This window comes from Engraulis encrasicolus, chromosome 21 (genome assembly GCF_034702125.1).
Source record: "Engraulis encrasicolus isolate BLACKSEA-1 chromosome 21, IST_EnEncr_1.0, whole genome shotgun sequence".
Taxonomy (NCBI): domain Eukaryota; kingdom Metazoa; phylum Chordata; class Actinopteri; order Clupeiformes; family Engraulidae; genus Engraulis; species Engraulis encrasicolus.
This window is the reverse complement of record NC_085877.1, coordinates 45,305,814-45,311,813: the sequence shown is the minus strand read 5'-3', so window position 1 is coordinate 45,311,813 and position 6,000 is coordinate 45,305,814. Positions and strand designations below refer to the sequence as shown.

At 44.2% G+C, this 6,000-nt stretch overlaps 1 protein-coding gene across 1 annotated transcript in view; it reads left to right on the top strand.

Annotated features, from left to right (window-relative positions):
- Positions 1 to 204: 204 nt before the first annotated feature.
- Positions 205 to 6,000, top strand: part of LOC134437441 (multiple PDZ domain protein) — a 285,829-nt gene continuing 280,033 nt past the window's right edge. Inside the window, exon 1 of the mRNA XM_063186930.1 lies at positions 205 to 335. The gene's annotated coding sequence lies outside the window, so the exon portion shown is untranslated. The remainder of the gene's footprint in view (positions 336 to 6,000) is intronic.

Genomic DNA, 6,000 nt, shown 5'->3' with positions numbered 1-6,000 from the left:
GCTGTTGTGGTCAAAATAGCTCTTAATAGATTACATTTTTTTTATCGCATGCTTCATTGTCTCTCTCAATGCGTGGCGAACAGGTCTTGACTGAAAGTGCCCGGTCTACGTTTTCATCCTAGTTCAGTCATGCGCAGGGCGCACTTCAACTCTACGCTGGGCTCCAGCTGAACATGTCGTCTGTGGGGGATCGAGTTACTGAGACGGCCCATTTTTAAGCCACCCTGTGCGCCGTTAGTTAGCCGGGAGGAGGACAACAACGCTTGGATACTAGGCTACGTCCCGTTTGTGGGATACGGAGGATAGGATACCAGGAGCTGCGGACAAACTTTCATGTAAGTCCTTGTTTTGCTGTTTGATCTATGGGTCTTTTCTCCTCTTTGATTTCACCCCCGAGTGAACTATCATAGCGCACTTTTGAAAACGTTGTTGTGGAACCCTCGTTATGTAGCTAGCTTGAAACAGTACATCCCACTGTTAGAATTCGCATGTAAATTAAAATCATACGGTGCTCTGCCCATCTAAAAAGTTGTAACCAACAGTTATGTCGGGCTTATAAACAAAGTTTTGCCGTTTGCTTCGCTGGAATCGGCGCCCTTCTCAGTTGTAGTTTTCGACCACGGGAGCCTGTTGATTTCCACTCTGAGCCAAATAGATGTGGGAGTTTGAGTCAAGGAAAGCGGATTGCAAACCTGTAGCTTCATTGGGATATCCTGTTGATGGTTGGGTGGCGCGCCCGGACGAATGGAATGCTAAGGGCTAGTTCTGTTCTAACCTACACAACGCCAAATAATTCACATTAGATTGAATATTATGTTTATTCAGTGAACATTAATGTCAATTTGGCAATTCCAAACAGATAGGTCTCCTTATAAATAACCCAATTAAATTACTCGGCATCTGTAGGTAGCCGGACTGTTGACTGATTCCTGAAACGACCTGTTGCGTTTCTGAAAGATAAACCGACTGCGCTTCCAAGTTAAATGTAGGCTATTCTGCTTTAGCAGTGTGGCCCTTCTTGTTTGTGATAATAACAGTTCGCATAAATCTAAGGCGTGTACGACTATGTCGTTACTTTAAAGTTAGCTTATTAGCCTAAGATTAATGCCTAGTAGTTTTAGCAGGCTCCATGCTACGCTGTGCGTTCTTGACGCCGCTTTGTTGGATAGCGAATATCGCCGACAGAACACACAGGCGACTTAAGAATGCAAGAATGGAGACGGGGAATTTCTAGTTTTGTTAGAGTCTCTGCCCAGCAACGAAGTGACCTATCGGGGGAAGTGAGCAATCTATGAGGAAGAGATGGCGGGAGAAAATCACGACTGTAAACACACAGAGCGTTAATAACATTACAGAGGTGATGCCTTAGGTATTTATAACAAGCTCGCAGGCTAGTAAGCCTATTCGGTTCGCAGATCACAAGTGTTCTGCGGTGGAGGCGTAACGACTGCGGGTGATGTTGTGGTAGGCCTACTGTGTGTGATAGATAGTGCAACAATGTGATGATGAATCACTGAGCGTCAAGGTTTTGTTTTTAACGTCTCAGCAGAGTTGTGGTTGACAGACAGGGGCAAGGCAAGGTCATGGTGGCTTAGGCAGACAGGCTACTCATCCTTGTGTAATTTTGCCCATCTTGTGCAACGGTAAATAATGCTCTGTTAAAAGTGTGACCATTACTTTCCTCCCATCCTTAACCCACCTTAATATTGACACATTTTCATGACCAATCATCACATTTTTTCATGATCGAGGGCAGTGTTTCCCAACCTTTTTTGTCCTGCGTACTCCCTAAGCCATTTTTGTCATATGATGAGTACCCCCTCACCCTCATTCATGCTCTATTCCTCTATCCCAATGTGACTACAATCAATATATTTGCTATTATTACATCTTTCCGCGTACCCCCTGATGTGTGCTCGCGTACCCCTAGTGGTACACGTACCCCTGGTTGGGAACCACTGATCGAGGGCTGCACTGTCAGACTGCAAAACTGATGCCATATTACACAGCAATTGCATTGTAACACAGGACTGAATGCTTATAATTGCCATGGAATACATGTATCACAACTAGGGATGGCGATAATTGAAAAAACTCTTAACCGGCTACTGAGATTCATTAACCGGTGGTTAACCGGTAATCTTACATTTTAAAACGTCTGCGTGCCTGATATGCACAGCACTGATTTTTTTCATTTTTATTTTTCACATAAGCTTTTTTTTTGCTGCGCAGACAGGACCTGCCATGTCCAGCCATTGTTGCCAGATGGAAAATGCTGAATTATCATACTAAAATCTAAAAATTATCGTTTTGTGGGAGGAAATTATTATTATAATTATTAATATTATTACATCTGGTTAACCGATAGCAGAACATTTTAACCGGTTAAAGTTGAACCAGTCGATTACCGGTTAACCGGTTACTGGTTAACATCCCTAATAACAACCAAAACACCCCCTCTGCCTGCCTATCTTTGTACCTCTCCCACAAGTCTCCCGGGCAGCTATGGGTAAGCGATTAGGGCGTCAGACTTGTAGCCCAAAGGTTGCCGTTTTGACTCCCCACCCGCATCCATCCATGACCGAGGTACCCTGAGTATGGTACCGTCCTGCCGCACTGCCCCCTTGCACGGGTGAGGCATAAATGCAATTTCGTTGTGTTCACTTGTGTGCTGTGGAGTGCTGTGTCACAATGACAATGGAAGTTGGAGTTTCCCCAGTTGGGTTTTCACGTTCTTTCTTTCACAAGGACTGAGCTACATTGGGTAAAGTGTGAGGGAGGAAGCCCTACGTAGTGGGCCGCGTACTCTTTCTGTCACTCCTGAAAAATAAATTCCGACAAGACACGCAAGACTCACACTGACACACAACTGAGAGAAACAACATGTTCTAGAACAGAATGCAAAGTAGAAAAAAAACGAAGAAGTTGTTACATTTAATCAGTTGCTTTTCTGACAAATACAATCAACAGCTGACTAACGCTGCAGGCTTGTGCTCACCACTGACAACAAGTGAACAGCCCTTTCTCAGCAGACGTGATTCCAGTGTTGCCAGATAGAAAATGCTGAATTATCGTACCAAAGCCTTTTTTTGGGAGGAAGTTATCATACCAGACCCAAATTGTTGTTTCAAGGCATCTAAATGAACTGAATGACATCTCTGAAATTATCGTGTATCATCTTTTTTTGATCGTACGTACAGTACAGAGGACAAAATGGACAAAATGATGGTACAAAAATCCGATAATTATGGTGCATCTGGCAACACTGCATGCTGGCCCTGTTGATTAGGTCGTGAGTGAGCGGTGAGATGGGGAGCACGGAGGCCTGCCGACAGGGGAGGGGGGGCAAAGGGGTATGTTGTCCCGGGCCCAGGGAGATACGTCGGGGACCCAGAATTGGGTCCCCATTACATTGTATAATGTATTGGGTAGGGGGGGTCCTTTCAGATGACTTTTGTCCCGGGCCCAGCAAAAGCTGTCAGCGGCCCTGGAAAGCAGCGAGCGGACACACAGTTGTCTTTCAAGACAGCAGGGAAAACAAACTAATTAGGTTACTTTCTACCCAAAGACATGCCAGCCAGCGGTGTCAGCGCACTGCACTGCACTTGCAGGCAGCAGGAGGCAAATTGGCAGATGTTAATTCAATAATTAAATTATTTGTGAAATAACAAAGGCACCCGGCAGGGACAAACACTACATTTTGCAGCGGTAGGGCCTATTACAACGATGGTAAAAGAGGATCACCTAGACCAGTGGTTGTCAACCTTTTTTTGCACAAACGCCCCCTTGGCCTCCACAGGGGAGCTAGCAGGCCGCTAAGCACTAATACTCCACAGGAGGATACCATTCATTTTATCAGGAATATACTGACATATTATTATAAACATTGAAACTGAAACTGATATGGAAACTGAGTAAAAAAACAACAACAGGAAATTAGCAAGAGTATTACAACAGTGTGCACTACAGTGTTACGACACTATTAGTGCAGTAAGCAAAATATAAAGAGAACATCATCTACTCAACACATCACCACAGCACACAGCTGTTGTAGCAGAGAGAGTAGAGAGAGAGAGGTTTCATTGGCCCATTGTTTCCGGGTTCTACTGTTGCAAGGGGGAGGGGGTGAAATCCCCCTTTAGGCAGACCTAAGTACTGTTCTATTCAATGCTAGGAGTATTATGACACGCCCCATTAGGCAGACCGGAACCTGGTCATGTTAGGTGCCCATAGCAACCTGTTACATTGTCATATCTCTATATACTTAAGAATCTCTGGTTATAGTATACTGGGTATGTGAGTACTGTACTGTGTGTAATGCAGTTGGTAAAGGCCAAGACAAATTTAGTGAAGCAGACAGCCAGGTCAGGCATCCGCAGGGGAGCAGGCAGGCAGGCCGCTAAGCACTAATACTCCACAGGAATGTGTCTGGGCTGGGCTCTAGTCTCCTGGTGGTCAACATGTGGACCTCTTGTGTTCAATTGCCTCCCCGTTCACAAGGGACTTTCCATCCAGAGTTGAGACCCGTGTTTCCCAACCTTTAACCAGAGTAGTCAAAAGTAAAAGGAATAGTGAAAAATAGAAGCACAGTTGGTTGTAAGCAGAGTAGTATGAAGTAAAAGTAGAAATACTTATAGATGTACAGGGCTCCAGACTAACTTTTTGCACTGGTTGCACTGGTGCGCCTAAAAATTATTTTTAGGTGCACCAGCACAAAATTTAGGTGCACCCACATGTTTTCACCTATGCCCACACACACACGCACCTCAGCTTTAATTAAAAAAATAAATATATATAATAACAGTAATAATAATAGTAGGCCTATTATTATTATCATTATTATTATTTTAAAAGACCTGGAGCCTTCCTTGTGCTATAGGCTATCCAAATGTGCTCCTTAAAAGACAAATGTGCTCCTTAAAAGACATGACAGTAGGCTACCTAACTAGGCCTACCACATCTTGGCTACAGGTAGGCTAAGCTTTAATTTTCTGCAATAAGACTACACACACGACACAAGCACAGGGTTCCAATATGAAGATAGATAGATAGATAGATAGATAGATAGATAGATAGATAGATAGATAGATAGATTGATTTAACCCAGTTAAAAATGCATGTTTTTTTTTAATTATTAAGTTAGACACTAATAGGCTATGTTTACAGTGGAATCCGAGGTAAATTGGGTTTTGTATTTCCCCATTTTTGAGCGCTCTGCATGATGATTGTGGACGGTATCAAGCGCTATACAAACACGACAGCACAATTCCGTGCGCTCTCTCTCTCTCTCTCGCTGTCTCAAGGTGCCTGAACGATGCCTTGCCGACAGATAGGCAGTAATTAGTCGCTATAAAAAAAACTTTCACAGAAGTTCCGAGAGATAGCGTGTCACCTGTTGTTTGGCCAGCTCTGCCCGCACGGCTGAAACGGGCCATTCTCCGCGCACCAGTCTGTGTTTATGTTGTGGCCAATTGTGTTTGTGTGGCTATGTTTAAAACGTTTTTCCAGGGATTGTAACACTCTCGTCCGTTTCAACAGACGTTGAGAACACTAACTCGCTAGCAGCACATGTGAACTCGCTCGGATACCGGTAGTTTAGCGACTTGCGAAGTCGAACATTCTATTCTGAAACGTCGCCGTCGGGCTGCCTGTCAGCGAGAGGGAGAAAAGTTCAGCGGAGTTGAAGGAATGACCGCATTGACGCGTTTTATTTTGTGATGAGTCACTACTGAAGACTGGCTAATAATTGTATGCCCATTAAAATGGGTGTTTAGCATTGCCTATTCATTTTGTTCTACTGATGGCTGGTCGCACCGGTGCGCCTAAAAATATTTTTTAGGCGCACTACTGAAAAAAATGGGCGCATGTGCGACCAAATTGGTCGCACTCTGGAGCCCTGATGTAATTACAACTAGGGATGCACCGATACCACTTTTTTGAAAACCGATACAAGTACGAGTACATTAATGGGTGTACTTGCCGATACCGATACCGATACCG